The sequence below is a fragment of the Palaemon carinicauda genome, chromosome 6 (genome assembly GCF_036898095.1).
Source record: "Palaemon carinicauda isolate YSFRI2023 chromosome 6, ASM3689809v2, whole genome shotgun sequence".
NCBI classification, from domain to species: Eukaryota; Metazoa; Arthropoda; class Malacostraca; order Decapoda; family Palaemonidae; genus Palaemon; species Palaemon carinicauda.
The window spans coordinates 21766114-21790752 of record NC_090730.1 but is presented as its reverse complement, the minus strand read 5'-3'; the positions used below and the strand labels follow the sequence as shown (position 1 = coordinate 21790752).

Here is a 24639-nt window from a genome sequence, read left to right as displayed (position 1 = left end):
TATTATCCTCAATTACTATTACCGTACAGCCATTCTTTAAAAGCAAACCCTCACCAACATCAACTGACACATTGTGCAACCTCAAAAAAATCTATTCCTATAAAAAAACAACTAGGCATCTTATTCTCTCCCATTACAATAAAATTATGTTCAACTTCCATACTCCCTAGTTTCACCCTCAACCTCACTTCTTCCCAAACAAGTAAACTTCCCAGACCTATTCCATGAATTCTCACACTATCATCCACACATACTTTACCTAAAACATAACTCAACCCACTAGAACCAACATCTAACACCTCATATGGACCTTCAAACTTATCACGTACCTTATTGACATTCATTCTTCCTTTTTCAATTGTACTTCTTTTAACACTTTCTCTCGCACTTTGTAGCTTACAAACCTCTCATTTGCTTTCCCCCAAACATCTTTATCATTCTCAGACACACTCAATCTCGGTCTTACTATATTTTCAAATTTCAACACAAACTTACACGGAGACATATCTATACTCTTGTGCACCGTTGCATTATACGCCCACAACGCACGCCCATGTACTCATCATCCGCAAAATTTCTGCCAAGGTTCTTACTGTCCTTTCAGCCAAACCATTCGCACTTGGCATATACGGAGTCTAATACACATGTTCAGTGCCCCATTCTTTTAACATCTGCTCAAACTCCCATCCAACAAACTCAGGGCCATTATCACTTAACATTTTCGCAGGCCTACACACACATACGCAACATCACTTGACTTACCATTCTTGCTACAGTCTCGCTCCTTATATTCTTGATGGGTACTGCATACGCAAACTTACTCATATGATCGACCATAATCATTCCCACATGTCTCCTCGCAGTCACAGGCAACGAAACACAATCAATCACAAACATCTCAAATGGCTCTTTCATACGTAACCTCAAAACAGGTGGACTTACATGCATGCTCTGATACTTCCCCTTCTGACAATCCTCACCAGTAGTCGCTACATCCCTACAAATTTGAATCAACCCACTCTCGCATGCATTCCCACAATTTATTCTTTCCCAAATGCACATACCTTCCATGCACCAACATACACATACTTACAGCTCCATGCATCGGAAACGCAGCAAGATATATCTCTTCATCCATTCCCTTATGTAAAAAATACACATTATTCTTACAAACAATAAATCTTTCAACAACTTTCTTATACGCTTCCAAATAATACGGCCATTCTTCCACCCTAATACCATTTACCCTTTATTTCTATCACATTCACACTAGGATGTACAATCATACCACATTTTTTCAGAAATTTATACCCAAGCAGTACGTCATATTTCTCATTTATATTCACATATGCCATCATCATCATCATCATCCGGAACTTATATTAGGCTTGGTCATCAACAGTTGTAAGAGCGGTCTATATCCAAATCACTGTAAATGTGCGGCAGGCAACCAACAGGCCACGGACAAACAAAAACTCCAAAGGAGTCCAAAGGAGGAATTACGGCCTGCAATGAAAAAGAAAAACGCTTTCAAACACTCCTAGCAAACTTTTTTTTTTATCTTTTATTATGAAAATACAATTACATATTCTTAACATACATTTTTTTCCTTTTATAAAGAAATATTCCTTAACAAATTATATTTTACATTTTTGTATATACATTATAACATCTATTATATGATAAAATTACATTTTTATTTTATTATTTTTCTAAATATGTTTTCAAGTTAGAAACATACTGATTTGTGAAAATATTTTTAACACGATTCTTATATCCAATAATATTTACATTAAATGTATTTAACAGTTTATTCTTCATACACTTAATAATTTTCTGTTCAGCACTTATTCCCAATTGTCTTGCCATCCAGATACTTGAAATAAAATCTGCTATTATTACCATTGCTGTATTTTCATCTCTGTTTGAATTAGCTTCAAAATCTAGTTTTATAATCAAAGATATATAATATATAATAAACTTTCTATCATTCATGATCGCGCCTAACAAATATAAGTGAAAACAGTGCTTACGCTAAAACGCTGGTCGAAGAACAAAAACAAAATTACCGCATTCAGGACACAAATGACTCTTACTACAGTCAAATAGAAAATGCTTTCGCCCAAGACATTCATCACCGCCCTAACCTAGATAAAAATTGTAAACAAACAACCTCAATTATAACCACCAGTCTTTCCCACTACAAACAATCTACCCCTTATTCGGCGGCGCACACCGCGGTCACACACGCACACACACACACACACATGCTCTCTCTCTCTCTCTCTCTCTCTCTCTCTCTCTCTCTCTCGATTTGGCAAAACTAAAGCAACTAAAATAATATTAATCCTCCACAGAACCAGCCACCCGTTGAGATACTACCGCTAGAGAGTAACTGGGTCCTTTTGACTGTCCAGACAGTACTACATTGGATGCCTGAATCTTGATGCGGCTCATTTTGTCTTTCCCTACCCATACCGGAATAGTCTGGCTTAATCTTTACACTTTCTCCTCTGTCCTCATGCACCGACAACACTGAGAGTCCTAAACAATTCTTCTTCGCTCAGGGGGTTACATACTGCAATGTAATTGTTCAGTGGCTACTTTCCTTTAGTAGGGGTAGAAGATACTTTTTACCTATGGGAAACAGCTCTTCTAGAAGGATACTCCAAAATCAAGCCATTGTTCTCAATCTTGGATATAACCAGGACAGTCGGTCCTGGTTATTACCATAGCCTCTGTACCATGGGCTTCCCTTATCTTGAATTAAAGTTCTCTTGCTTTACACTCGGGCACGTTGTTCAATATTATTTCTGTTCCTCTTGTTTTTTAAAGTTTTTATAGTGTATATGTGAACGATCTAATTTAATGTTGTTACTGATCATAAAATATTTCAATTTGATTGTTTAATAATTCGAATCGTGTCAAGATCAGCGACCCAACATTTCCATGTCAAGAATAGCGAACCCAATTAACCTCATGTCAAAAATAACAAACCGGATAATGGTTGTGTTCGCTAATCTTGACATGACATGTTCTGGACTATGAAGGAAGGGGAAAAGGTAAATGAAAGAATAAAATTAGAAATGTAAATGATCACTTTTTCATGGGAGAAAAATTAACAAATTGAATTTTTTTTTATTATTTAAACTAATATCTACTAAGCTAAAGACCCAGACTTACTTCACTTTAAGGGCTGTTTTTCTGGTTTCATACAGAAGGGGAACCCCTACTCTCTACAGGAACTTCATAGTCATTTTATCATGGTCGTTCGAAAGTATTCAACATTTCACACCGCAAATTACTCGTTTATTGTCAAATCCAAATAATCGAAGCACTTGGAGAACAAGAAAGTCTCCAGTTTAATCTTGAAAGCCTTAATATCCTCCCTAAGTAATGGTTTCATATATTCGTGAACGTACACCTTGTCACCGTGTGTTTATATATCTGTTTAGTATTTAGGTTGTTACATCAAATTACGGTAATTTCGCCCACATATAAGAGTCAATTCGCCCACATTTAAGAGTAAACATACATGTAAGATTAAGAAAGTGGTGAAATATAAAACTTTTGTTAACTAATAGCTGCATATATGCAAGATCCAGAAAGCAGTTACAAAAAATTAAAAATAAAGTTTTATCAAAAGACAGTTAAATAAATGTATCACTATTCAGAAAGTATTTTTTCATTAAAAGACAGTTACATACATAATATTCAGATAGTGACAAAGAATTGAAGAAACTTTTATTAAAATATAGTTACATTTAAAACAAGTACAGTACACACTACACACGCAGGGTTCAGCTGTGCACTGGGCCATTCAGGTGAGCGCATGTTTTCAGCAACTTATAAGCCGATAGCTCACCTCTCACCTTACTATATCTGCAAAATCAGGTTGGCAACCCCGTCACAATGTAGGCGAAATGACTTAACAGTGTGGGCGAAATGACTTAACAGTGTGGGCGAAATGACTCCACAGTGTATGCGAAATGACTCCATAATATGACGAAATGGCATGTGGGGGAAATGACTGGATACCTTTACATCATAATAAGTAATGTTTGTATGTATATAGGGATTTTCAAGTTAAAACCGAGTTTAAGACCCAACTGTAATTACCAACGAATTCTTGTTACCGTAATGAAGATTGGTTCTGACATCTTGTTTTGGTCAGTTGTTTAGTTACTGTTTCTCTCTCTTCAGAGGTGAAATGGGGATCAGCAGAAATGACTCGGGAGTGCATTCGTGGTGCTGTTGTGTGGAAGAGGACGTGATCCCTGCCACCTTGGATTTTAAACATCAGCCCTACTTGAAAGTGCTCTTCGTCGGTGTTGGTTGTTTACCGTCACCTAAGTATTGGTGCTTGGTGTTTAGTGGTGAATGTTACGGTTATCGCAAAATGTGCACTGGTCGCTATGATCGAGAGAGAGTATTTAATGGCCGGTCGAAGTCACGAAAGCATGTTTGAGAGTTGTGACCTTATGCACAAGGGATAAGTTACCATCTGCACGGCAGTATCCGCGAGTGTACTCTGTATATTTTCCCTGTATATTGGTTATTATTAAATAAGATACCCATTGTTTATATATATATATATATATATATATATATATATATATATATATATATATATATATATATATATATATATATATATATATATATATATATACAGGGGCGTAGGAGCATTTTCCTGTTTGGGGGGCTAAAGTTCGAAATAACACTGAAGGAGGAGCCGCAGGCGCGAAGGTATGGGGGAGTCTGGGGGTCTCCCCCAGAAAAATTTTATGATGAAACGCCCTCAGATGCGATTTCCTGGCATCTGACAGCATATTGTATCAAAAACAAAATCATATTTTTGGAAGGTTTTTATGTGACCAATCCCAATTTTTACACAATAACAATCATAAAATACCAATAGTCCTATATCTATCTATCTATCTATCTATCTATCTATCTATCTGTATATATATATATATATATATATATATATATATATATATATATATATATATATATATATATATATATATATATATACCAATAGGCCTACTTGGTGAATTTACCAAAAATATACTGACGATGTTGATTCTTTGCTACAAACTCATTCGCAATATCGATCAAGTCAAGGCTATCGGTTTTTTCCGAATGACAATGAAGTATCATGCAATGATTCAATCTTTTCTGAGTCATTGTACTCCAAAGGTACGTTTTCACTCTTCGCATGGCACTAAAAGCGCGTTCGCTCTGTGCGTTTGATGCTGGCATAACAAGCAACAGCTTAACAACCTTAAGCCTGTCTGACACTTGCGTGCATTTTTGCCACGCACTGGGTTTTTTCCCGCACTGTTCACGACCAGTTCACGACACGTTCATGCATGGTTCACGACAAGTTCATGCCACGTTCACGCCATGGCACGAATTGACACGCCTAGTTCACGACAAGTTCACGACACGTTCACTCATCTTTCCGCATCATTCCGCATCGTTCACGCATCGTTCACGCCAGTTCACGAATTGGCCACTCCATATAAAAACGGGGCTTCTCCAACCCGAGGACATTCGGAAGAGACAACAATGCTTTCTGTCAGAGACACCATTGCATTGAGGAGAAGATACCTATACCTGGCAGCTGCTGTAGCATTTGTTGGAGTGCATCAGAAAAGGCTGGCAAAGGAAAATGAGAAACAAAAAAACCAGAAAGCATTTGATTTACATATAAATAGCAGACATAAAATATGTACAAGTATTAAGAAAGCATTTTATCTTAACATTAAAAGCAGCAAACATGAAAAGTTTTTAAGCTGTTGATTTTAAGGTAATAGAGAAAAAAGTGTGTTGAAATAAGAAATCATTTTATTTTTACATTAAGACAGCAAACATAAAAAAAAATTTTTGCTCTTCATTTTAAGGTAATAAAGAAGAATAAGTATGTTGATGAAATAAAACATCATTTTATTTTTACATTCAAACAGCAAACTTACAAATTTCTTGGGTTTATTTTTCAGTTCATTTTTATTTAAAACAAAAGTTTTGGCTCTTGATTGGTAATAGAGGAAAATAAGTGTGTGCATGAAATAAGACATCATTTTATTTTTACATTCAAACAGCAAATATAAACAATTATTAGGTTTATATTTTTCTTTCCTTTTCCTTATTTTTTTCGTTTCCTTTTTGTCTCTTCATTAAAAAGTTATAGAAATAGTTTGAAATAAGATATCATTTTTTTTTCATATTAAAACAGCAAATATAAAATTTTATTAGGTTTATTTTTCTTTCCTTTTCATTAATTTTTTCGTTTCCTTTTTGTTTCTCTTCATTATAAAGTTATAGAAATAGTTTGAAATAAGATATCATTTTTTTTTCACATTAAAACAGCAAATATACAAATTTATTAGGTTTATTTTTCTTTCCTTTTCATTAATTTTTTCGTTTCCTTTTTGTTTTTCTTCATTATAAAGTTCACGCCACTTCCCGCATCGTTCACTCCAGTTCACGCCAGTTCCCGCATCGTTCACTCCAGTTCACGCCAGTTCCCGCATCGTTCACTCCAGTTCACGCCAGTTCCCGCATCGTTCACTCCAGTTCACGCCAGTTCACGACAGTTCACGCATCGTTCACGACTATTTTTGGCGTGCCAATGCGTGCCACAAACTTTAAACATTTCAAAGTTCTGGGCACGCATGACAGGCATCGTTCCCGCACTGTTCACGACAATTTCACGACTCGTTCACGCGAGTTCGCGCATCAATGCGTGCCACGAATGCGTGCAAGTGTCAGGTACCCTTTCTGACACTTGCACGCATTCGTGGCACGCACTGGCACGCATTGATGCGCGAACTCGCGTGAACGACCCGTGAAAATGTCGTGAACAGTGCGGGAACTCGCGTGCCAGAGCGTACCAATGCGTGCCATGCGTGCCCAGAACTTTGAAATGTTTAAAGTTTGTGGCACGCATTGGCACGCATTGGCACGCACTAAATGGCCGTGAAATAGTCGTGAACGATGCGCCAACTGGAGTGAACTGGAGTCAACAATGCGGGAACTGGCGTGAACTGGAGTGAAGATGCGGGAAGTGGCGTGAACTTTATAATGAAGAAAAACAAAAAGGAAACAAAAAAATTAATGAAAAGGAAAGAAAAATAAACCTAACAAATTTTTATATTTGCTGTTTTAATGTGAAAAAAATATTATATCTTATTTCAAACTATTTCTATAACTTTATAATGAAGAGAAACAAAAAGGAAACGAAAAAATTAAAGAAAAGGAAAGAAAAATAAACCTAATAAAATTTTATATTTGCTGTTTGAATGTAAAAATAAAATGATGTTTTATTTCAAACTATTTCTATAACTTTATAATGAGGAGAAACAAAAAGGAAACGAAAAAATTAAAGAAAAAGAAAGAAAAATATAAACATAATAATTGTTTATATTTGCTGTTTGAATGTAAAAATAAAATGATGTCTTATTTCATGCGCACACTTATTTTCCTTTATTACCAATCAAGACCCAAAACTTTTGTTTTAAATAAAAATGAACTGAAAAATAAACCAAAGAAATTTGTAAGTTTGCTGTTTGAATGTAAAAATAAAATGATGTTTTATTTCATCAACATACTTATTCTTCTTTATTACCTTAAAATGAAGAGCAAAACAAATTTTTTTCTGTTTGCTGTTTTAATGTAAAAATAAAATGATTTCTTATTTCAACACACTTTTTTCTCTATTACCTTAAAATCAACAGCCTAAAAACTTTTCATGTTTGCTGCTTTTAATGTTATAATAAAATGCTTTCTTAATACTTGTACATATTTTTTTGTCTGCTATTTATATGTAAATCAAATGCTTTCTTATTGAAACAAAAATAAAGGGCAACAAAAAATACAAACGAAAAAGATACGTTTCTTCTCCTCAATGCAATGGTGTCTCTGACAGAAAGCATTGTTGTCTCTTCCGAAGCCAATCCAAGAATGTCCTCGAGTTGGAGAAGCCCCGGCGTTTTTATATGGAGTGGCCAATTCGTGAACTGGCGTGAACTGGCGTGAACGATGCGGAAACGGTGCGGAATGATGAGTGAACTCGCGTGAACGTGTCATGGACTTCTCGTGAACTACGCGTGCCAATTCGTACCATCGCGTGAACGTCGCGTGAACGATGCACGAACGTGTCGTGAACTGGTCGTGAACAGTGCGGGAAAAACACCAGTACGTGGCAAAAATGCGCGCAAGTGTCAGGTAGGCTTTAGTCGCTTCAGTAAGAAGAGACAATTTATGGTCACCAAGGCCTTTAATAAACTCAACTACTTCTCGTGGCTTTGCCTGTCTTATTTCAAAAGAACAATGCTGTGAGAGAACAGAGAGCTGTTGTCGCAGACGGTCAACATCAATGTCATCACCATAAACAGTTGCCACACTTGTCAGTGTTTTCTCTAACTCCTTGTCCGCGTAACAAACAATGGTTTGATACATTGTTTCATTTCAGTAAGTTTATTTTCATAACCTGTTTGGTACAATGGATAAAACATCATTATGTTTTGACAAATGTTGATGACTCAAAGTAGTCAACACGATCACATTGAACGTAAATATGACGATGTCAAAACTATAACAAAGCAATTCATATTACTCAATGAATAATAACATGAAGCATCAGACCTTGTGAGAAGAGAATACAGTAAATTTGATTCTTTCATTTGTTTACTTCGTGAATCTAGATAAATGAAAACATTAGGTAAATCAAATCGTTCTACAACAAATTTCAACTTGCTTTCCAATATTGCTGTTGTGTTGTACAACATATATTAAAATAACTGAATTTAGTTATATATATATATATATATATATATATATAGAATTGTAAGTAAGCAAAATTAAGAACAAGCATATTTATAATATAAAACATACATATTGGAAAGTCATGCCTGAGACCAGAAAATATACATATTAAAAGTGTATGAATAATGTATAATTAATACTTCGTAAGCTCTGAAATTATATAAAGGTATACATATTTAAAAAGAATTATGAAGAAATTATATATATATATATATATATATATACACATTCATGCATGTTTATTTGTGTGATATTCGTCAACTACATGTGTTCGCGTGTGTCATGTTTTCAATTTATTACTGCGTATCAATAATGTAGTTTGTTACTATAATAGTGTTTGGTAATGATGGATAGATTAACAAAAGTTTGCACGGTATGCACTGGGGGTCAAACATTTTAAGTGGCTTGATTCCCAATATGGGGGCTGCTCTCTGTAAAACTAAGCGAGTGACGAGTGACGGGACTGTGAAACTATGATGCTGGAACATGATTACTTACGTGGCGGAAGTGGGGGTGGGAGGGCGAGATTGTACAAGAGCTGTTGCCAGAGATGAAATGCATTTACAAAATGTAAATCTGAATGTTTAAAAGCATATTTTTCAGCAAAAAAAGTGGGGGGGGGGGGCTATAGCACCCCCTGCTCCTACGCCCCTGATATATATATATATATATATATATATGTATAATGTAAAATCAGATAGCAATCATTTTATATTTGTTACGTACATTATTATTGATGAAATGAACGCCGTTCTTACTTATTGAAATTTGTTTAACATTTAATATACTCACGTGACTGTTCCATATTATTCACTTTTATTATCAATTAAATGTTATATATCTTTTTGCTAATGTTATAATTAAAACTTTAAAAAACTCATACTTGTTTATCACCACTTCGTCTACAATATTTAGAAGACTAAAAGAACCTTAAAGTGCTATTGCATAGCTTGTGTTTAATATATATTAATTATTGAATAGTACTTGCTGGGAGGAACGTAGAGAGTAGAGGTCCCCTTTTTTGTTTTGTTTCATTTGTTGATGTCGGCTACCCCCCAAAATTGGGGGGAAGTGCCTTGGTATATGTATGTATGTACTTGTGACAGACCTATCCATCTCGAGGGATACTTCTCAATATCTAAATTATTTTTTCTCTGAAAACCAATTTTGAATGATAGGCCTACTTCTGAATATCTAGATTATTTTTTCTTTAAGAACAAATTTTGAATGATAGGCCTATTTCTGAATACCTAAATAATTTTTCTTTGAAAAAAAAAATTTTGAATGATAGGCCTACTTCTGAATATCTAAATTATTTTTTCTTTGAAAACAAATTTTTAATGATAGGCCTCCTTCTGAATATCTAAATAATTTTTCTTGGAAAAACAAATTTTGAATGATAGGCCTACTTCTGAATATCTAAATTATTTTTTCTTTGAAAAACAAATTTTTAATGATAGGCCTCCTTCTGAATATCTAAATAATTTTTCTTGGAAAACAAATTTTTTAATGATAGGCCTCCTTCTGAATATCTAAATAATTTTTCTTGGAAAACAAATTTTGAAAAAAAATCTAACTAGCCATTTAAGTGAACAGAAAATTAACAAGTAAATAGTAGCTTAAAGTATCAATTGAAATGTTCACATAAAAGTTAATGAATCCCAAGATTAGCGAACCCAACATTTCCATGTCAAGAAGAGGGAACCCAATTTTCAACATGTAAAGAACAACGAACCCGACGATGGCTGGGTTCACTAATCTTTACATGATATATCAATTCTCTTAAAATATCTTTATTTTATTGTTTCCTTTCCTCACTGGGCTATTTTTCTCTGTTGGAGCTCTTGGGCAAATAGCATCTTGCTTTTCCAAATAGGGTTAGAGCTTAGCTAACAACAACAACAACAACAACAACAACAATAATAATAATAATAATTGATGAATCATTTGATTCATGCATTCCAGACACTGTCTGGTGTTACGACTCTTCGCTTCCGGTTCGAGAGAGAGAGAGAGAGAGAGAGAGAGAGAGAGAGAGAGTTGATTGTAAAAAGATTATCAATGAAATGTTCGGAATAAAGCTTATGACATCCGTGAATTCATGCAAAGGTGAGAAAATGACAGTAACTATGAATAATTGAAATTGAAATGAACATTCAAATTAATTAACCCTCGTAAAGTATTTAAAGTCGGCACTTGTGATCGTTTATCGTGGCAAGAAATATCTAAAATTGGCTAATTATTTCCGTTATGGGAGATATCGAAATATAGAAGTTTGACCATTGATTAGGATTTTCTCATGATGCAGAGAGAGAGAGAGAGAGAGAGAGAGAGAGAGATTAAATGCTAGGAATGCAGCAATGGACATTGGACCAATCAGGGAGTGACACGTCACGATATACTCGCCTTGTGGGTGGTGCCGGTTACCAGTACGAGCCACGAGGTTCAAAACTAAACACTAATATCTCAGTTCTCTTCTCTCAGTCACCCCGTCGTTACGTTGCTAACGATTCGATTTTCGGCCCCTTTGTATTTTTTAAAACTATCCAACTGCCCAAGTCTGAAACAAGGGAGACATGACAGTGCGATTGTCAAATATGCTTTTCATCCTCTTTATAAACAAATGTGGTTAATATGTATTTTACAGTGTTGGTTAGTAGTAAAGTGGAATTATTCTAAGTGAGTTTAATGCGAAGATACCCCAGTGAAAGTACCTCAAAGTATTGACAAGGTAAGATGTTTGTTATATTGCTTAGAAAGTTTGATTTGACTATTTTGGCATGTGACTTCTAGGTACTATCCAGTGAAATCTCATTTGTTAACGTTTAGTAATATTTCAAATATACGATTCCTTTTTGTTTGTTTTTTTTTTCATCTCGAGACTTAGCGAATTTTGCAAAGAGAATCAAAATACAGTTACTTTTAAGAGGCCTCTTCTGATATGCGAAAACATGCTTCGAATTGTTTTTGTACATATTGATTATAACAATAAAAATAGAAAGCTTGCGTAACCATCCCCTCTAAGTGGACATTGAATGTTTTCTTTTTCTTTTCGGGAACAATTCTCATTTAATATAGTGGAATTTATCAATTATTTAAAAATAGTTGAAAGCATTTGCTGTAATTATAAAAGTGTAATACACAATGTTACACGAGTATGTAAGATGCTCGTCATGTTCATGAGAAAATTACCGTTAGTTTCCCAGTAACTTAAACTTTACATTAATGGCTGCTTCTCTGATTATGTATTGCAGAACCTTCGCTTTCAATTTATCATATAAATTCTTAGGTATTTAGCGTTCCACACACCACGTTTATTGTCAAGTCACATATCGAAGTTTTTAAGAAAACAAGCTTTCGCTTTCTTATTGAAAGCCTTAATAACTTTAAGGTATTTGTTTACAAGACCACATTCTCCGTATACTGCCAAATTATGCAAAGCTATTGTTTTAATCTTTTTGCTTTTTCATAATTTAAAAAAAATTTGCCACATGGGAAAAAAGTTAAATTTATAAAATATAGTTATAAAAAAAATAGCCTGGTTTCCTCACTAAACGACCTGGAACTTACGGTACTGGTGTCGTCAGCCATACATAGTGAACCAAATAAAAGTTCGTGATGCCAGCGTACATTTGATATATATTCGTAATATGTACTAAATTAAAAATGGAGTCATTAGCCTACTCAAAAGTGCCACTATTTGTGAATTGTATATTTTCCGGACTCTTTTGAGCAATTAATCCGTGTTTAATTCAGGATATATCAAGGCCATTACTCAACAGGGCACAGAAGTTGCAAAAACAGCTGCAACCCTTTTAGATGTAGAGGATGGCGAGTGAATTTTCAAGGTCGATTGAAGCCAAGGAGCTGAGCCAAGGGGATCGTGTCATGCCAAACATTGGGGATATTATTTGCGAGGAGATCAACTTTATTCGCATGCCTACAAGAGAAGGGTGCAAGTCAAAGCGTACTCAAAAAAATTGGTCAAAACGTAACCAAAATATTGGTCAAATCATACCCAGTCAGAAGTCAAAATGTACCCAACGGAAATTCAGTATGGAAATTGGAAAAATTTTGAAGCTGTAGCCAGCACACCCTTCATTTTGATATAATCTATGCATGGATTACACTATTACCACATAAGTGTATACTGTGGCTGAAGGGGGACAAATCTTTATCATATAAGGTGTAACACTCTTAGTTAGAGTAAATTGACTCGGCGTGTCATAATCAAAACCTTTTCTATTGGGCACGTTTTGACCAATTTTTGTTTTAGTACGTTATAACTGTAACTCACAGGAGAAGTCGGGGCCAGTAATCCTATCACCCCCCCCCCCCCCCCCTTGAGAAAGAGAACCTGAGATCTTCAAAGTACGAAATAGTTACTCTGAAAGACGGCGTCCACTCACACCTCATTAACGTTTGCTGGTCACTGGTGCTAAACTAGCACTTTGCTTGACTACCCTGGAGTAACCATGTTCGCGAGACTTCGAGATGTTAATGGTGCTGAGAGATAGCTGTCAAAAACTAGCTAGCTAGCTAGCAAATGTACGCTAGCATCACGAACTTCTGTTTAGTTGACGATGTCAGTTCCCGGTCGTTTAGTGAGGAAACCAGGCTAGTTTTATTTTTTTTTATTTTATAGATATTATAATTTTAACTTGTTAACCATGTGGCACATTATTTTAAATTATGAAAGAATAATAGAGGAGAACAATAGCTTTGCATAATTTTGCAGTGTATGGAAAGTGTGGTATTGTAAACAATTACCAACTTTAGTATTTCGGAAGTCTAATGGTAGCTTATTGTATAGTGTTGGGGCGCATATTTGCAAGCATTAGAACCTACAATAGACACATCTTGGTTTCAATATTTTGAAACCATCTGTAACTATTTTCATGTCAAAACGATTTCCTCGCCTTTAGTAGGCAGGCTGTGAAATTTCCAGATGTATTATTATTATTATTATTACTATTATTACTTGCTAAGCTACAACCCTAGTTGGAAAAGCAGGATGCTGTCCCAGGGGCTCCAACAGGAAAAATAGCTCAGTGAGGAAGGGAAACAAGGAAAAATAAAAGATTTTAAGAACAGTAACTACATAAAATAATAATGATAATAATAATACCAATGATAATATAGGAGTGATCCTCACTCGGGGTGTGACCGTAGCCACCGTGAGGTGCGACACTTTTTATCAGTTTTCCTCTTCTTGTTTATTATATGTAATTTTTTCGAGTTGCACTTCTGGTAGATTACGTTAGGTGGAGTTACAGTAGTCGGTCCTTATAATAGCATAGTATATCAGAAATTTCTTTACATAATGTTCATCCATGTAATGATTCCAAGTATTTGCTACATCCAGTAGTTTTACTACATTATTTGAACATTGAGACAATTTACAGTCAAGTGATACTCCTATACCACGAACTTTACTAGATATCGGAATTGAAGTGTTGAGATTTATTTGAAGGTCCCTTGAGTTTCTTAGCCGTTTTTTTTTTTCCCGTCACCATGAATTGTTTTTTTTTTTTTTTTTTTTCATATATTTAGTTTTTGTTGTTTAATTGCCATAACACTGGTAAGAATTTGGTTTACAGTTTCAGCGGTATCGTCTATATCATTTTATGAAGAAGTAAAATTGTGTATCACCGGCATATCATTTAAACTTCACTCCATGCCTTTGTAGTAATTTTGATAGACCAAAAGTATATATACAGAATAATATTGGGTATGTCACTCACCCTGGGTAGGCCTATCCTTCTGTTTAATGGTTCACATGACGAAAATGTTTTCTATTTGTACACAGTAGTTTCTGGCTCGACAACAAAGGTTCTTAACTTTCCCACGGTCCAAGTCTGGTTCAAGCTTGGGTTCAAGCATTATAAATGAAGCGACAAGTGTTGAGAAGAATTATAAGCTGGGTGGGTATATAGCATCATTATGGGAATGAGTTATCTTCAACCGCTTCGTTAAGAGTATATATATATATATATATATATATATATATATATATATATATATATATATATATAGTGGCGACTTTTCATTTGAAACGGGTTCGATCACAGTGTAAAGTTGAAATTTATATATTAATCAACTTTTGAGAACCATTTTCCCTATGTCTGGTGTTCATCTGGTGAGTTTTATCTTTATTGGTCGTAAAGGTTTTTAAGGTCGCTCATGAAAGGTGGGACAACGCCCTAGAGACTGACCATATAGGCTATATGTTCAGCGTCAAAGCCCCCTCTCCATCTAACCTAGGACAAGGGAGGATCAGGCAATGGCTACTGATGACTAACAGATAGACCTATAGGCTCCCCCAAACACCCCCAACCTTAGCTCACAAGGGTGGTAAGGTTGCAGACACTAAAGAAACTAATGAGTCTGAGCAAGACTCCAACCCCCGTCTGGCAACACTATTAAATTTCTTATTCCTGATCTAGACATTAATCTCTATGATCGCCGTTCATTTAGTTCTTTGTGCATTGTTGCATAATATTTTAAAATATTTGTTATCATTTGCATTCAGATCATAACAGACTGTGCCCTCCAGGTTTCAATTTGCATTTTGGGGGCCATGAGACATTTCTATCAATAATAGAAAAAGTAGTGAGACATGGATCAACTATTCTCAACGATGAATGGCGAGCCTATAGAAATATAGCTAATAATCAAAATTGCCAGTACAGAACCGTGAACCACGTTATCTTGACGTGAGGTTGATTGGGTTCGCTATTCTTTACAAGTGTAAAATTTGGTTCGTTATTCTTTACATGCGTGTCACAATTATCGGGAAGGTCGGAGGGGCGGCGGTGTGAGCATTTTCGTTAAAGACTCTATTGATTTTCAACCTCTTGATGACTTCTTCAACATTTCTAATGATATTTTTGAAAGTGTCGGTGTAACGGTTTCTATACCAAACTCGCCTCATAAAACAGTAATCTTAGGTATCTACAGACGTCCAGGAGGTAACGGAAATATGTTTTTCGACTCGTTAGAGGAGGTGCTAAGAAATCCAGGTATCTCCCCTATGAATACAATTGTCACTGGGGACTTTAACATCTGCTTAATGAGGGAAGGGGAGAGCGAGACCACCCGCAGACTGATTAACACAATGCGATCTTTTGACTTTCGCCCGTCAATAACTAGACCAACAAGAGTCGGCTCGAATGACTCGCTGTCTTGTATCGACCATATTTGGGCAAATAATAATCTTGTTGGTAATAGTGGGATATTCTTAGCAGATATCACAGATCATTTCCCAATTTTCTGTAGTCTATTAATGCCTATATTAAACAACGTAGACAACAAAATAAAAATTCAATTCAGAGATATGAGCGAAGTGAATGACAGGAAATTCACGGAACTCCTGAGGGGGAAAGACTGGACCGAATATGGTCAAGCCTCATTAGATCCTCACCTGGGGGCGGCCTCTTTTACGGATGAAATAGACAGCTCTTTCAATGAATGCTTTCCTTTAAAAACAAAATATGTAAGTGTTAAAAGATTGGTGAATAAGTGGCTCTCCAAAGGGCTACTGAAATCAATTAACATTAAACATAATTTATATCGAAGAATGAAATTGGGTGCTTATAGTGCCCAACGCTATAGAAACTATTGTAATATGTTGCTTACATTAATTCGCGTGGCAAAGAAAAAATATTTTGATAGTACTTTTGATCAACTCCGAAATGATGCTAAAAAATCCTGGGATCTCATAAATTCGTCCCTTAGGCCTGGAAAGAAAAAGCGCACTTCGCTAAGAAAACTCATTGGTCGTAACGGCGAAACTATTACTGACAGCCAACAGATTGCAAATGCTTTTAATCTTCATTTCTCTACAATTGGCATTACTCTCCGAGATGCCCTGCCTCAAAATAATCAGTTAGATTTTCATTCCTATTTGCCTCCTTCAAATCAGCACTCTATTTATTTGACCCCATCTTCTCCACTTGAAGTAATCAACATTATAAAAAAACTAAAGAACAAAAAAGCAAATATTCATTCTCCCCCTACTAAACTATATAAGAATAATGCTAGTTTACTTGCCTTTCCTATATCCTTATTGTTCAACCGTTGTATTGCCTCTGGCATTTATCCTGACATTTTAAAAATAGCATGCGTTACTGTGCTACATAAGTCTGGTGATAAATCGGATGTCAATAACTATAGACCAATAAGTTGCCTTCCCTTATTGAATAAAATTTTTGAAAAATTATTGTACAATCGACTCTACTCTTTCTTTACTAGATGTAATATCTTTTCTTCCTGTCAGTATGGCTTTCTGCGTGGCGTTAGTACAAGTGATGCTGTAAATGACCTTCTTGAAAATATCTACAATGCGATGAATAAAAATGAATACCTTGGTGCGGTCTTTTTAGATTTGAGTAAAGCCTTTGACACAGTGTCTCATGATGTGCTGCTTAAAAAGCTCGAACATTATGGAATACGTGGAAATGCATTACTCTTACTAAAATCCTACTTAACGAGTCGTAAACAATTTGTGACCCTCGATGGCCATCTCTCAGAGGTTATGGATGTCAAAATAGGTGTTCCCCAGGGATCAGTCCTAGTACCGTTATTTTTCCTCGCCTATATCAATGATCTACCTCGATCAGTAGGTAGGTTAAGCTCCATACTCTTTGCCGATGACACTACGCTTCACTTTAGACATAAAAATATCTACTCCCTCTGTGATACACTAACCAATGATTTAACTCATGTAAAAAACTGGCTACTAGCAAATAAGTTAACCTTAAATGAAAGAAAGACATACTTCATAATCTTTTCTCTACGAAGAGTTCCTGATAACATAAGGGTTTCTATAGGAAATCACACTCTGGATCAGAAGTCCAGTGGTAAATTTTTAGGGATAATTCTTGATAATAAACTAACTTTCTGTGAGCATGTAAATATGACAGTTAATAAAATTGCCAAAGTAATGGGTATCATATATAGATTAAAAGAGTATTTCCCCTTATATATTATAAAACAATTGTATCACTCGTTAGTATCTCCTCACCTAAATTACTGCAATACGGCGTGGGGGAGTAGTAGTAGAAATGTCTTGCAACCATTAATTGTAATTCAAAAAAGACTGGTAAGAATCATAAGCTCCAGTGATTACTTAGCTCATACATCGCCACTTTTCCGGTCTCTCTCGATATTGAAGCTGGAAGACAATTATAAGCTCTCCTTAATGAATATGATGTTCCAAACACTTATTTTGAACAAATTTCCAGATTTAAGACGAAAAATAATTCAGGAACAATCAGTTCATCCATATGGAACAAGAAATTCAAACTTAACTCTCCCTTTCATACGTATTAATAGATGCGAGCAATCGTATCTATACCAAGGTATTAAACTTTGGAATACTCTGCCCGCTTATCTAAAGGCACTGCTTAGCGTTCGGTCTTTTAAGAAATCATATACAAATCTCCTGTTATCTGGGTATTAAGCTTTATTAATAAATATTTATACTTGCCTACCTAACCACAACGCAAGTATGTTTCATTGTTTAGAATATTTTTTTTATTTGTAAAACTAGTTCTTTTACTGAGTTTTTCGCTTAATATCTACAATTTTTCAATGTATATACCATTAGCTTTCATATACCATCTTTCCTTATCATATAAATATGCATTTCCATTTGTTTTTAGGCTAAGATTCTCATTTATATGTATCTATTTGTATACATATGATTATGTATATGTATGCGTACATTTTGTATATCTATATCCATATTTACTTTATTTTTTATTTTTACTTAATTGATGATATTATTTTGTTGTATTTTTGCCCGAAGAGCTCTGCTCCACATGGGCTTGGACTGAGTCTTTTTTTCTTTTTGTAAATCTTTGAATGTAAATATTTTTTGTCCAATAAACATTATTATTATTATTATTATTATTATTATTATTACATGTAGGAAATGGGGTTCCTTAATCTTGGCATGGAAATGTTGGGTTCGCTAATCTTGACAAGATCCCATTGAATAATTACTACAGTAGTATATTCGTGTAAACCCATAACCATGGATCGTTGGGTAATAATAACAGATAATCAAATTCTCATTTTCATCCACTGCCCAAGGTCATGGGTAGCTCCTCCGCTTCCTCCGCTTGAGGCCATGGGTAGATCCTCAGCCACAGCTCGGTCCCTCCCAATCTATTGTAATGTAATAATTGTGGTGACTATAGTTTATTTACAAACTCTACATCGGCACCCCAGGTAATTTTGGTGTTTTTTTGCTTATATCACTATATATAGTAATAGTGATCTGTATAAGGACTGGTTTTCATAGTTTATTATCTATTTAAAGTAAGTTCTTCGCTGAAATAAATTTGGGTATTTTGTTGCTAGTTGAATGTTCGAAATCAAAGTATGTTTGAACACGGATCGTTATAATTCACCGCTTTGTTTTGTGTATAATCGGTGGTGTGTATGTAGTAGATATTTAAACATGTTTTTAATTTAATCGTAATACTAGGTATGAAGTTAATCTTACCACTCCTCCACATGAAGTTCAATACTACACAGTATTTTCGAAGTTTTATTTCGGCTCTGACTAGATTGTGGAATAATCTTCATAATCGGTAAGTTAAATCGGTAAGTTAAATCGGTGGAACGTCAGAAGTTCAAACTTGCTGTTTATGTGTTTTTTTTCATGTTGAACAGGCTGAAATAAACCTCTTCATAGTCTATATATGGCAAATTAATTTTAACTCTATCACTGATCTTTAAATATTTTATATTGTTCATTATTTTTCATGTAGTGTATCTCCTTATTTCCTATGGTTATTTTTCCCTGTTGGGGCCATTGGACTTATAGCTTCCTGTTTTTCCAACTAGCCTAGCTAGTAATTATATATATATATATATATATAAATATATATATATATATATATATATATATATATATATATGTATATATATATGTATATATATATATGTATATATATATATATATATATATGTATATATATATATGTATATATATATATATATATATATATGTATATATATACATATACATATACATTTACATTTACATTATTATTCATGTATTTCTTCCTAGTCACGTTCAGTGGCATTACCAAACGTATAACAACTCGGGTGAGAGGTGTTTTGAATGGTTGAGTTTGTAGACTCTCACATACTTTACTTTAAGGGGCGTTTTTCTGGTCCTATACATCAGGGGAACCCATTCCCTACAGGTTACCTACAGGATCTTTTTTGACGGGTTGCAAATACTGTACTTGTATATATATATATATATATATATATATATATATATATATATATATATATATATAATTGTGTGTGTGTGTGCACTGTATATGTATATATGTGTATATTATATATGTATATATTATATATAAGTATGTGTATATTATATATATGTATGTGTATATAAATATATTATATATATATATATATATATATATATATATATATATATATATATATATATATATATATATATAAACTTAGGTGAAAGAGATTTTTAAATACTGCTTGACGAAGCCTGAGTTTATATAGCATTAAGAACCGAACTCTTTAACAACCGGATGTAATTCCGTGTGAGGGAGGCTGAACGGAAATGAACAATTGAATGTATTTACGTATATATTAGTCTGTGCTATGCTCAGTTGGGACACTGATTCTCTCGCAATTTAACATTATTTTGCTGCTCTGTACTGACAAGCGGTACATGGAAGTGCTGTACAAGCCAGTCGCTTGGGCTAGTACTTACTTTTTACTTTTACTTTTAGGGGTTTATTTCTCGCCCTCCATCAAACACTAAAAGTCGGTTCAGGCGGGCCTTGGTGTGTGAAAAAATAATTTCTTTCCAGTTAATATTTTGCTCTGTATCGTTATCAGTTATTTCGCTAGCATTTGTATTCAGGCTTAATAGTTTCCAGGTCACTATTATAACACTTTCTAAAAAGATAAGTCTTCAGGTTTTTCTTGAAAGCTGCCACATTATTGCTATTCTTGACATCGAGTGGAAGGTCGTTAAAGAGTCTCGGTGCAGCATAACTGAACGTTCTTCCTCCTATTGCATGATTCACACTAATTTCGAATAGTCTATGTGGGTCATCAGCATGTCTAACTCTACTCTGACTTATTTTGCTCGCAATTTAACATCAGTACATCAGTGTGCTACGCACGCCAGCCGCTAGGGTTAGTATTTTGTCATCATTGTTAGTATAAATCTTAATTAATCACTTGGTTCAACTGGTATTTGCTCGACTGTGGCGTGATTTGCTCGCTATTTGACATTATTTTACTGTTCTTTTGTTCTGGTAAGCGTTACATTGAAGTGCTGGACACGTCAGCTGCGTGGGCAAGTATTTTGATGTAATTTTCATAATCTAAATTACTTGGTTCAATATAACATTTATTAACATAAACATAGCTGTACTTGCGTCATTCGGCAATTTTGACAGCGTCAAAAGAACGTAGGCCATTGTGGGTTGATAATCTGATGTAAGTATACTGCATTTTATCAACTACACTTGGTACAGTTGGTTTCAATAATTCCGGTACACTGACGTCTCCTTAGCTTCCCGTGAAGTGTACCGGAGTTAATGAAGCCAACTGTACAAAAGCTGGAAAAATGATTTAAGAGTATTTATTATCTTACGTGATGGAAATTTTCTTCTCTTGTGAGCCAACAAACACTTAGGACCGACTTTCGTCTTATAGACCAGAGAGGATTAATTCTTTCTCTGGTCATAGGGTCTAACTGCACACAAGGCCTCGCATATCACTTATGCGTTTTGTCTAGTAACTCCTAGTCCGGTGGATGACGATACCTCAGGGGAGAGTTTGCAATTCTAAGCTCGAACGACCAATGGGGGGGGGGGGTGTTACGGGATTATAGTCGGTGGCTATCTAATGAATCTCTTATAGAGGAATAGTTTTCTTAAAGTTTAGTGGTTTTCTTCTTTTTATAGAGTATAATAATAACACATTGTTAGTTTTAACTTTGTTTACAAAATTTTAATACCTAGATGTCGTGAATAATAAATAGAAGAACAGTTTAAATCTGGGTCAGTTAGATGGGAGTAGTTAAATTGATTTGAATGGTAGAGCAAGGGCTTGTAGGTTGAACTCTAGCCCCAGTCTTGGTCTTCTTGGAGCCACCCGTTAAAACTGCTCATGTCCATGCCACCAGCCAAAGACTTCTGCTAGGATAAAAACAGGTCATCTTCCTCCACAGGTCACGTGGGAGGGGCATTGAAGGGGGCGGACATCCTCCAAGAGATCAGCGGGGTGAAACTGTGAGGCCCGCCTTGAAAGTTTATTGACCAGGAAGATCCAAGTGGAGGTGGGTCCTCGAAATTAGAGTGTACTTGGTAGTTTCTGCCAAGAGTGGAGTGAAGAGAGAGAGAAAGGGTGTGAAAATCCAGGTGTCAAAGCTGTTTCTAAATATTGAAAACATTAACACAGGTGTTTAATCTCATTAATGATTCTGGAGCGATCTCACTGGCATACACCTGGGCAAGGTGTCAAAGTGGGGATCAAGGTCTATAGTGTATTCTATGGATAGACCTTGGTGGGGATAAAGGAAATTCAATTTAAGTAACAAAAGTGTCCACAATTGTCTTAAAATTAACAATGCAGGTGTGGACACGAACTCTTGGTTTGACAGAGAGCGAAAGAATAATGGTTTGTTTTAGATGGTAGAAATTGACATAGTGTAGGTATGAGATTTGTTTTGTCATGAAAAGTGAAAATCTATAAATGTAGATCAAGAGTAAACTGCTTAAATTGCTTATGTTAAGAATATTCAGCTAGGTTTTAACAAATATTAAATTTATATGAGCACTAAACACATAAATGGTTTATTATATTTAAATTTTCCAAATGATAACATTAAAAATTATTGCGAATAATTACTAAAATAGTCTTCTCATTTTCAAGTTTTGTTCATTTCCCTCCTTTTCTCTGGAAAAATGGTAAAATGTTCGAAATCTTTTAATGGATTTCGGACATCTTATAAAAATAACTCCTTTTGACAAGTCAAGTCTATAACCGTATTCATTTTTGGGTTCTTCAAGTTATAAGACGAGTCACTTTTATAAAAAGCCCGAAATATAGGCTGCTCTCGTAGGTACTATTATTATTATTATTATTATTACTAGCTAAGCTATAACCCTAGTTGGAAAAGCAGGATGCTATAAACCCTCCGACAGGGAAAAATAACCCAGTGAGGAAAGGAAACCAATAAATAAATAAGCTACAAGAAAACTATGAAATATTATGTTTTTCGATTTGATATACTATTAGTTTCATGTTGGTTTTACTTTTTTAAATGGACTTGCAAATAAAGAATGAGCTAGTTTTTGAAAATAGAGGAAAAAACACCCCAAAACAGAAAAAAATTAAATATAAAAAACAAAACTATTCAACTAAGGAAGACAAAATTTGGGCGATGTTTTCTGTCTTATGTCCGATTCCCTTGGCCTTCAGTAGACACTTGCCCACCCCTTTCTCTGGGTTTAAAGGCTGCTCATGAATGGCAGGGGCTAGGAACAGTGGTATTGCCCTAGCAAGCAGGACAATGGCCCTAGAGACTGACCATATATACATATGATCATCGACCAAACCCCCTTTCCATCCAGCTAGGACCGAGGAAGGCCAGGCAATGACTGCTGTTAACTCAGCAGGTAAACCTATAGGCTCCCTCAACCCCCCCCCCCCCCCCACCATCCTGAGCTCACAAGGATTGTGAAGTTGCAGTCACCAAAGAAACTAACGAGTTTGAGCGATACTCGAACCCCAGTCTGGGACGTTACCACATCTCTCTCTCTCTCTCTCTCTCTCTCTCTCTCTCTCTCTCTCTCTCTCTCTCTCTCTCTCTCTCTCTCTCTCTCTCTCATATCAAATTTGTTTTCCTCTTTATTCTATAGTTTTTTCCAGTTATTTTGTGCAAGTTTCAATATCAGTGTGCAAAAATTAACTCCCAAAGAGTTTCATCGCTCAATTTTAAATGTCACTGCTATTAGATTAGATTTAGCCCATCATTGGAGATGATGCCCCAGGGTGTGGAGGAACAAAATCTAATTTGGGCTCGGCTCTTGACTTTTACACCCAGATAATACTGGTATCTATTCACAAAGTCTGTGGTTGGTACAGTTAGGTTATGAGAAAACAACTGGACTTTAGATTGTAAGCATATAATCTTCAGTAATATTATTTTATTTCTTAGGTAAAATCTTAGTATTTTGTTATATTATGCAATGTACATATGTATTATTTTCATGATTATTATTATAACCGGCATAATAATCGTTATTACTCTTATAATAAACTGAACTCTTCAATGATAGAATGTCTTTGTGTATACCTAGATCGATTATAGTAATTTATTATCGATTATTGAGAAGACTGGCCTCTGAAAAAAAAAAATTGAAGTAAAGGTTTTTTTTTTTTTTTAAGATGGGTAGTCCCTCGTACATTTCCTGTGCGATACAAGGGACTTGATCATCCATCCGTAAACCCTATACCTATTTTATTTAGAAGTCAGGCTTCTCGATTATCGATAATAAATTCCTAGAACCGATCTAGATAACCTATCATTTACTTCATGGGAAAAATTCACACCTTTATCAAAAGAAAACAAAATGTCATTTACTCTGTCAAGTGGCAATTAATCTTAAGGCATCCTGTATCGTATTATATACTGCACAATCACATATGCCATTTGAATAACAATATTTGTTAAATTTCCTTTAAAATACCACTAGATGTACCTTACTTGTTAGTAAAACAAGAACAGAACGCAGT

The 24639-nt window shown here is 35.0% G+C and overlaps 1 protein-coding gene across 1 annotated transcript in view; it reads left to right on the top strand.

The window, feature by feature from the left end:
* The first annotated feature begins 11297 nt into the window (after positions 1–11297).
* The window catches only part of LOC137642491 (uncharacterized), a 75909-nt gene continuing 62567 nt past the window's right edge, over positions 11298–24639 (top strand). Inside the window, exon 1 of the mRNA XM_068375085.1 lies at positions 11298–11566. The gene's annotated coding sequence lies outside the window, so the exon portion shown is untranslated. The remainder of the gene's footprint in view (positions 11567–24639) is intronic.